The sequence below is a fragment of the Lipotes vexillifer genome, unplaced genomic scaffold (genome assembly GCF_000442215.2).
Source record: "Lipotes vexillifer unplaced genomic scaffold, Lipotes_vexillifer_v1.1 scaffold645, whole genome shotgun sequence".
NCBI classification, from domain to species: Eukaryota; Metazoa; Chordata; class Mammalia; order Artiodactyla; family Lipotidae; genus Lipotes; species Lipotes vexillifer.
In genome coordinates, this window is record NW_006777439.1 from 1,776,890 (window position 1) to 1,787,886 (window position 10,997).

General features: G+C 34.5%; 1 protein-coding gene across 3 annotated transcripts in view; it reads right to left on the minus strand.

Moving 5' to 3' along the window:
* The window catches only part of LNPK (lunapark, ER junction formation factor), an 83,338-nt gene that overhangs the window by 62,148 nt on the left and 10,193 nt on the right, over positions 1-10,997 (minus strand). The window lies entirely within an intron of this gene.

A 10,997-nucleotide genomic window follows, 5' to 3' on the forward strand; every position in this document is an offset into this window, starting at 1 on the left:
GGGAAAGAAAACTGAGAACACAAGAGAAGGAGTTGCAGAGATAATGACTAAAATTCTGAAGAAAATCAGTAAATTTTCTTAAATGGTATATTTTTTTAAAGCATATATAATTTTCAAAGTGTAAAAAGTACAAGAATGGAAATATACTCCCTTACTTCACAATAAAACTCACTAACTTCCCTTTGTGGACAACAAATTCTTCTTTTGGTTTTTATCAGAACTACTGGTGGAGAAAATGAGCTATCAAATAATACACATTTCTAAGTGGCAAGCCTTCAAGACTTGAAAAGGTAGAATATAATAGAGTTAGTTATTCCTTAAGGCTAAATTAAATGAAATTCTTTTACATAATTCTTTAAAATAAAATTTAGGAAAAGAATTAAAGTACTTCAGGAATATGTGTTCTACTTATCCCAACAAAGATGTTGCTCTCCCAATAATTAAATATAATTTATGAAAATACAGCAACATGTTTTGTGAAGATATTAAAGATATTACTATTGACTCCTACTTTGAGAATACTGGCATAATCTCCATTTCCCCCTTCTCTTCATAGAAATCATCCGAACAGCAAGGAGACAAAAACAAAAACACAAATTCCTTTTCTGATAAAATTAAGATAAGCTAAAACTCAACCCTCAAAATATGTGGAAGTGTTCTCCAAAACAATGGAGATCATGCAGGGGCTCAAAAGAGTAAAAGCAGAGGAGGAAAACTGCTTATCTCACTAAAAGGTAGGAAGATAAACTTCTCAAAGCGTAAAGCCTAAAACTCATGTTTCAGAAAAGGCAGGGCTTAAAGAGAAATCACTCAGAAATGCCCTATTTACAAAGAATATTCTGTTTCTATGGCAGCAGGGGAGAAAAGTTTTGTACTATGAAAAATTTTATACACAGTTGCCTAACCCTGTTGGCTGGAGAAGGATAAAAGCTGAACAAACTAACACACTAAATCCTGGATCATAAGGAAAATTCTAGATAGTCTAAATGTAGGAAGACTTGCCTCTATACTCTCACATAAATCTCTTACAAATAACTGGGCCAAAGCAAAGTAAACATACCACATAGCTAGAGATTTTCTATTTAAGGTGTAAAAACCAAAAGCAAAATAGAAAATTAGTTTCAAAACTTAGACCAACATCTTTCATCTCAATGAATGTAAATGAGCTAAACTCACTAGAGCAAAAGAAAAAGACTTTCAGACTGGATCATAAAATAAAAACCAACCCTATAATGTAAACTGACACCTAAAACTGTTTTTGAAGGTTGAAAATAAAACAATGGGCAAAAAATATAGTAGGCAAATACACACAAAATAAAGGTTGTGATCTTAATATGCCACAAGACTGAATTCAAGACTACCCCCCCACCAAAAAAAGCTTTAAACTAGAAAAAGAAGGTCATTTTATAGTATAAAAAGGATGCAGTTTCTTTCCAACAAATAGAGCTGGAGCAACTGCACATCCACAGGCAGAAGAAAGAAAGAAAGAAAGAGAGACAGAGAGGGAGGGAGGGAGGGAGAGGGAGAGAGGGAGAGAGAGAGAGAGAGAGAGAGAGAGAGAGGGAGAGAGGGAGAGAGGGAGAGAGGGAGAGAGAGAGGGAGGGAGGGAGGGAGGAAGAAAGGAAGGAAGGAAGGAAGGAAGGAAGGAAGGAAGGATCTCAATGTGAACCTCACATCTTATATAAAAAATTGGCTCAAAATGGCTTATGAACTTAAACATAAAATGTTAGAAGGAAAAAAGCATAGCAAAAAAACAAAGAAGAAAGTGTTCAGGACCTATAGATACAGAGGGGTTCTTAACAACAAAAGCACAATCCATAAAAGGAAAATTTTAAATAATAAATTTGGCTCTGTGAAAAACCCTTTATAAGGATGAAAACCCAAATTACAGACTGAAAAAAAATATCTGCAAACCATATACCCAGCAAAGAACTTGTATCTACAATATATAAAGAACTCTCAAAACTCAACAGTAAAAAGACTAATTATCCAATTAGAAAATTAGACAGCAGACCTGAACAGACATTTCAATGAAGAAAAGATACAGATGGAAAATAAGCACATGAAAAAATGTTCAGCATCACAGCCATCAGGGAAATGTAAATTAAAACCACAATGAGCTATCAATACACACCTATCAGAATGATCAAATCACAAAATAGTGATAATACCAAATGTTGCCAAGGATGCAGAGAAACAAGATCACTCAAACATCACTAGTGGAAACATAAAATGGTACCTCTACTCTGAAAAAAAGTTTAGCAGTTTCTTATAAAAGTAAACATGTACTTACAAGCGTCTCATAAATTACACTCTTGGGCATATACCCCAGAGAAATAAAAACTTACATTCAGACAAAAACCTGTACACAAATATTCATGGCAGTCTCATTTGTTAGAGCCAGAAAGTGGAAACCATCCTAATGTCCTTTAACAGGTGTATGGCTAAACAAACTGTGCTACATTAATGCCATGAAATACTACTCAGCAATAAAAAGTAATTACTGTTACACTTAACATCTTGGATGTATCTCAAGAATATGCTGAGTTTAAAAAGCCAATTTCAAAAGGTTACATACTATGTGATCCCACTTTATAACATTCTTGAAATAAAATTATAGAGATGGAATACAGATGGGGTGGAAGGGGTTAGGAATGGGGCATGTGGAAGAGGGTTGGTATGACTGCAAAGGGGTAGCAAAAAGGAACTCTGTGAACAATTCTGGATCTAAATTGTGGGGTACTTACATGAAGCTACACATATGATAAAACTGCATAGAAATATAAAACACATACACACAAATGAGTGTATGTAAAACTAGTGAAATCTGAATATGCTCTATGAATTGAACCAGTGTCTATTTCCTGTTGTGATATTTAACTGTTGTCATGCAAGATGTTACTACTGGGGAAGGCTAGGTGAAGGGTACACAGGACCTGCTTGTACATCTGTTTTTTCCAATTTCCTGTGAATCTATAATTATTTCAAGATAAAAAGTATTTTTAAAGGATGTGCCTACAATGAAGATATAACAAGAATATTTACTCATCAAATAGAAAAGCATAACATTCATAAAGCAAAACTAAAGGAAATATAGGGAGAATTAGAAATATACTGTTATTAGGATACAGAAGACCTATATAACACAGTAAGGTAGTTTACAATGATAATATTAAACTCTGAAAAAAATATATATATATATCTTCAAGTGTTCGTGAAACACAGCAACTGATCAAATAGCATGCCACCAAAACAGGTCTCAATAAAACCAAAGAAGTAGAAATATTATTAAACAACATTCTCTGAAAGCAATATAATAAAACTAGAAATAGTAACTAAGCCAAAAATCCAAACATACAAACACACATTGCCACCTGGAAATAACTCTTAGATTATAAAAACTTAAAAAAACAAACTTAAAAAAAAACTTAAAAAAAACTTTTAAAAAATGTAATGAAGTTTTAAAAATAACCAAAGTAAATACATATCACTACCTATCAAGACCTGTGGGATAAAACTAAAGCAGTCAGAAAAATACCATGGCCTCAAATACATGTGTGGTGTATTGTGTTAAGAAATAAGAATGAAAATAAATACATTAAAGCATCCATTTTGAGTTACAAGAATAAAGTATGCCTATGAAAAAAAAAAAAGAAGTAACTTTTTAAGCTGGTTCTTTGGAAGAAACAGCTAATAAAAACAATCAGAAAAGAATTACAAATATACAAAATAAGAAATAATAAGGAAGCAATAATCATAGCTACAAAGAAAATTTTAAAAATCAATGAGACAATGATTACTGCTATTACAACACTATGCAAATACACTTTAAAACTGTAGAATGGTTAACAAAACTAACCTTGGAAGAGAGAGAAAGCCTAAAAAATTAACTACTATTGAATTTTAGAAGTTGTTAAGAGCTACCCTCTATAAAAAACACCAAGCCCAAAAGATTTCAAATGGAATACTACTAAACCTGTAAAGGACAGATAATGCTAGTACTATTTAAACTGTTCCAGAGCATTAAAAAAGAAAGGAAAGCTTCCTGATGTTCTTATAAAATGACTACAACTAAGAAAGAAGAAATTTTCCTAGAATTCAAGATTTCAATATTTGATTTCAATATTTAATATAATCTATCATTATCAAGAGATGTAAGATGAAAAATCACATGGCTATCTCCATAGATGATGAAAACAGCATTTAACAAAATTCAACATTCGATTTAAAAAAAAAAAAACTAAATAAAATATAAATAGCTAGAAGATTCCTTAACATAAAATATATGTCTCAATCCAAAAGTCAGGATAATGCCCAATGGGGAAACATTAGAAGCATTCCCAAGGAACAAGTTAAGGATGCTGACTATTTTCTCTGTAACTTAACATTGTCCTGAAAGTATTAGCCAATACAATTCCCAAAGAGGAAAAAAAAATCTGAAAGGAGTCAAAATATCTGAAAGGAGGTGGTAAAATTATTGCTATTTACAAATAATATGATTGCCTATGTAGAAACTCTCAAAGAATCAACTAAAAAACTTATTAGAAACAATAAGACAATTATTATAGTTGAATACAAAATTAGTATAGAAAATCGATAAGTTCATATATACTATCAGTTCTAAGACATACTAAATACCCTAACTCACATTCATGTAATATTCCTGTTGTTCTTTTCTGAATGAAACTGATGCTATTTGAAATGTAAGTACAGCATGAATTTCTGTTAAATATTATCCAGTGACTTGCACTATAAAATTATAAAGGTGTTCTAACAGGAATAACTGGAGCCTCAATAAAACAGAATCATACTTTAGATTCAGTAAACATTTTAAATCCTTAATACTAAGTGTTTTTACTGTACTAAAGTTAAAAATGCTAAAAGTTAAAATGTAGCAGAATACCTAAAACTCAATCAATATAATAAAACCTTCCTCACTTTTACTAAAGGATTAACATTCCATAAACCTCTGATGATTTTTCACCAACCTTCATATAAAAAGGAATTTTTACTTATTTCGTCCTTTCTGCCAAATTTAAGTGCTTTCTTTCCAACAACTATACAAGCCCAATCCAACTTATTGAAATGTTTTTAAGATGAGACTTAACAATATATAAAGCTAAAAATGAAAAGATACAGGTCTCAATATTTATAACTATGTTGACAATTTTGTCAGTTTATTTAACCATCAAAGGCTTTAGGGAGAATTACCTTCACATTTAGACAAGTAACAATGATTTATTTTGGTATAAGGAACAAGCTTTATTTATTTATTTTTATTATTTGGTGGGGGAGAGATATAATTCAATACTGTTTTCCCCCAATGATTTGAAATGCTATCTTTATCATATATAAAAACCATATATAATAAAAATTCCTTTTGGGATTTATTTCTGGATTCTTGTATCTCTTCCTTTGGTCTGTGTCTCTATTTAGACACTATCAAACTTTTAATTAATGAAGTTTTACAATGCATTTCATGCCTGGTAGACCTCTGCTTCTCATTCTGCTCCTTTTTTAGACTTTTCAAGACTATTCTTATGTGTTTATTTTTCCATTAAAAATTATGGAATAAGTGTGCCAAGATTTTTAAAGTATTGTTAGTATTTTTATTGTGATCACACATTTTTAGATTAATTGAGGGAGAACTAATCTCAGAATAGGATTTGTCTTCCCATCCAAGAATAGGATTTGTCTCTTAATTATGTCTCAGTACATAATTTTTTAAGTACAGAATTATATCAAGTGAGTATCTATATTTTAATATGAATATTATAAAAGGGATGCTTGCAAAATGATTTTCTTACCTACAAAAACTAAGAGTAAATATTCCCCTTGAGTAAATATCAAGAGATGTTCAGATATCTTCTCCTTTAAGAGCCAACTATAGTTGACGGGAGATACTTTGTATTTATTAGAGTGCCATGAAACAAACTTTTAACTTACCTGAAAAGGCTACAAATTATGTCTGTTAGCTGCCTAGCTGGATTGAGGAAATATATACCACAAACTGGTTGGGAGGAGGGGAAGTGGGAAGGAGGCATTCCCTGACAGTCCAGTGGTTAAGACTCTGCCTTCCAATGACGGGGGCCCGGGTTCAATCCCTGGTCGGGAACTAAGATCCCACATGCTGCGTAGTGCAGAAAAAAAAAATTGTATAAAGTCAAAGCTCTAACCTCAAACGGCTTTCAATTCAAGTAGAAAAGCAAGAAAACAAAAAAACAGGAGGAAGGAAATAGGAGACAAAACCACCTTCCTCAGTTCCTTTGCTTAAATTTTTTCCCCTCAAATCTCATTTTAAGAGGAAAACACATACACACGGAAAGAAAATATGGCCAAATCCTCTGGGAAGGTTAACATTTTATGCTAATTGGTCTCTGAAATGACCTTATAGAGAATGGAATTTCTAGAAAGTTATTATTTGTAAGAATAAGGTATCCAGGAATAAAAGTTTGTAAGATTGCTTGCAGAGTCAGTTAAGGGTAGAGACAAAGTTTATGGTTGTTCATTCTTAGAAAATGAGCCAACTCCCAAGATAATGCCTATCTGCCAGCATAATGAAGAAATACAAAAATTTAACTGTAAACCAAACCTTCCCTCACTATGGAGCACAATCTTAATAATTCCTATGAAATCAGTTCACCATAATTTCAGTTTCAGTAACAGTTGAAAAGATCAGAGAGATATAAATATATTATCAAATCTGAAAAGCAGAAAACCAATAGACTGGAATCTCACCAAGTTCCTCCCTATTACATTCTAAAAAGAAGACAAAATAAAATCTCAAATCTTCTCAGGTATTGATATTCTACCAAAAAAGATAATTTGGGAATAGTTATGATTAGGCAATATATGCTCAGTCCTGAATCCATGACGTCTCTGCCAGTAAAAGCATTTGGGAAACTTGGAATGCAGAGACAACAGTCGCTTTTTGTCGTTATCAGGTAGATTTCTAAACTTTATAATTAATGTAGACAGTGATGAGTAAAGCAATACCTTTTATTGCTCCTTCTGCCTCCATTTCTTTAAGCAAACCCTGGTCTAGACATCAAAACTTTGTTTCCAAAGAAAAAAAGTCCAGGGGTAAGCTTGAGCAAGAGCTCACATTACACACAAAAGGCAATGTCCTGTGGTAAGTCTTCTTTCTGTTCACCACAACATCCACTCTCATGTTGTTGTATTCTATTTCATGCTTTTTTGATTGTCATCAATCAGAAGGACAATTCTATTCTTTGTTGGATAACTGGTCTTATGCTTCCAAAAGTGAACAACAGCTCACTGAAATAGAAACTGCAGCAGTTGAGAACCAGGTCACAGATGTGAATGAGACAAAGTGAGAAATGGCTCTGAAGCTTAACAAGCCAAGAAATACTAGATGCAGGTGATGTAGAACAGGCAGAAGGACACAGTAAGGATAACAAAGCTTCACACTCAAAAGAGTGGAAAGATCAAACTGAAGAAATAAAAAACATTTTTAAAGAAACTAAGTTTTTTTACTTTTTTTTTTTTTGCGGTACACGGGCCTCTCACTGCTGTGGCCTCTCCCATTGTGGAGCACAGGCTCCAGACGCGCAGCCTCAGCGGCCATGGCTCACGGGCCCAGCCGCTCCGCGGCATGTGGGATCTTCCCGGACCGGGGCATGAACCTGTGTCCCCTGCATCGGCAGGCGGACTCTCAACCACTGCGCCACCAGGGAAGCCCCAGATTTTTATACTTTTAAAAACAATTAGTATACGATTTATGTGCAAAAAAACAAACAAAATCTTCTGAGTCACAACAGCCAATCACAATCTGTGCTTAGGCATTAGAATTAGCACAGAGAGTTCCCTGTCAGGTATTCTTTTACAACTAGATAAAAATCTTCTATAATCAGAAAATCAATTTTTATATGGAAATGGATGTCAAATGGAGTTTTTTAAAGTATTTAAAGACATTTAAATCAACTAAACATCTCACACTTATTCCCTTTCTAAATTTTTCTCCCTTCTTTTCATAAAAAAAAAAAAATAGAAGGTTAACAAGGGAAAGGGGCTCTGCATTATGAAATCTGAGACTACACCTGGGATAAGAAGCATTCCAAAAGATTTCAAAAGAGAAGAAACATTTTTTAAATGGCAGAGACAATTATTTTGTAATATGCATGTACTTGATTTTTGGCTCTTTACCTACATACAAAGTTAAAATTGTATCAGCACCAGGAGTTCCTAAAGACTAAACCAAAAATGTTTACTATAGTAGTCCCAATCAAAAAGATCCTACCCCACCCACCAATGTCAAACCAAAAAACCTAAGTATCACCATGATTCTTTCTTTTCCCTTACCTTCCATTTCCTCCCATCAAGTTTGTCTCAGTTTTACTTCCAAAATATTTCCAAATCATCTGTTCATCTCTACTGCCACTGGGCAGTCCAATCCGTCTTCATTTTTTATTAAACTACTACAACAGCCTCCTAGCTGATCTCCCGGTTTCTATCCTTGTCCTTCTCTTACTCCACCTCCATAAAACATCACACATGATCTTCTTAGATCTCATCATGCCGTTCTTGTACTAAAACCTTTACAACTCTTTCCATTTCACCCAAAATAAAATTCAGACTCCTCTCTGTGACCCTCCATGACCTAGATTGTGCAAGCTCACCTTGCATCACTCTTCCTCTCCATCACACACTCCAGATATACCTATGTTTTTGACCCTCGCATAAGTCACGCTCTCTCCTACTTCACAGACTTTGCATTTTCTGTTCTTTCTTCTTGGAATTTTTTTTTTTTTTAATTTGAAGAACACACTGATGGAAAAAATTCTAACAATACCAAAAAAAGCATGTGGAAAGAAACGACTACTTAAAATTCCAACACCTGAGAAAATTACCATTATTATTTTGAGGATAATTCTTTCCTATATCTCTCTATGGATATATGTGCTATTACACACTGTATATATAAATACTCTTCCATATATTCCAACTCCTTCCATACTGGTTCTTTCTCATACTTTAGTTCTCAATTCAAATACCTCCTCAAAAGAGGCCTTCCAGGACCATCCTAAAGCATCCTATTCTTCTCTATCACATCACCTGTTTATTTTCTTCATTGCACTTATCTCTCTCTAAATTAACTATGTTTGTTTACTTGTTTTTTGTCTGTCCAATGCCAACTGAATGTAAGCTCCCTACTTTCTCAATCACAACAGGCTAGCCCCAAACCTAACACATTGCAGGTGCCAAATATTTACTGAATGAACAGATGATGGCTTTGACTAATATTTATAAGCTGCCAAATCCTAAATTTATATCTCCCATTCAAATTTCTCTCCTGAGCTTCATAGTCATACTTAACCATCCCACTTGGCAGCTCTATCTGGATAGACCATAGGTATTTTGGTCTCAGTGGGTCAACTACCTGCTCCTCCTCATGTTGTTCCCTATTTAGATGAATAATGCTACCATCAACCAAATTTCCCAAGCCATGAACTTGAATTTTATCCTTGATGCAATTCTTCCTCTTCACCCCACATCTAACCAATCACCAAGAGCCTCTCCATATTACCTCAATTCTACCTCTTAAATCTCTTCAACCCATCCACTTCATTCAGCCCATCTGTTTCTCTTCAATGATGCTACCACCACTCAAGTGCAAATCACCATCAATCGTTTCTCCCCTAGACAACTACAATAACCTTCTAACTTGCTGCTCCGGATCCATTCTTACTCCTCTCTAATTTACTCTCCATGCTGTAGCCTCAGTGGTATCTTCAAGATAATGATATGATCATGTCATACTCCTTAAAAATCTTCAGTGGTTTCCCACTATTCTTAGATTAAAACCTAAAATCCTTATCATGGACTATAAGGCCCACAAGAAATATCCTTCGTCTAACTATCCAGACTTTTCTCCAAAATCCAGTCTTTGGCCTTCTTTCAATTCTTTAAACCTACCATGCTCTATCCTCCTTCAGAGTCTTCAAATATGCTCTTCCTTCTGCCTAAAACACTACCTACCATGTCACACCACCCTTGCTATACATACTCATCCTTCAGGTCTCAAACTCAAAAATCACTTCCTCAGGAAGACTGTGGTAGGCAGAATTCTAAAGCTATCCCCCTCTCTCTCCCCAAGATTTCCATTCTCTGGTTATATTATCAAACAGTAATCTAGGTACTACTATGAAGGGACTTTACAGATATAATTATTACTCAGTTGATTTTAAGATAGGCAGATTAACCTAGATTATCCTGGTGGGTCTAATACCATCAGTTAAGCCCTTAAAAACAGAGGTTTCTCTCAGCCAAGGGCAAAATAGGAAATCAGAGGGATACAGCAGAAGTCAGCCAACACCCTGTTTGAGCCTGGAAACAGATTCTCCGCCCCCAGAGACTCCAGGCCAGCTAATAACTATGATTTAAGCCTGCAAGACCCTGCAAGCCCTAAGCAAAAAATCCAGTCAAACTACCTGGACTTCTGACCTACATACCTGTGATATAATAAATGGGTGTTAAGTCACTAAATTTGTGGCAACAGTAGTAAAGAATACAAAGGCTCTTCCCTGACCCCCATGTCCACTCCAGACTGTGTTAAGGACCCATTATAATATTCATTATACTTATTACTTAATTTAATGTATGCAGTCTAAGATCTACACTCAAAGGTTCTGTATTTTTGTGTACCATACACCATTATAATCCAACATGCGCACAATTGGTACCTATAAATGTTTGTTGATTGAATGAACAAATTTTTCATTCAACTTTCTCTCAAAATTCGCAATCATTCTCATCTCAATTCACACCTCCCGTAAAGTGCTGTATTACAAAATATCTCTGTAGTAAGGGTCAATTGCTTTATAGCAGTTACTAAAAAGAGGGGAAGGGTGGGATGAATGGAATACATTCAACATGGGGCAGATGTTCTTTTTTTTTTTTTTTTTTCTTCGTCCGCGGGCCTCTCACCGTTGTGGCCTCTCCCGTTGCGGAGCACAGGCTCCGGACGCGCAGGCTCA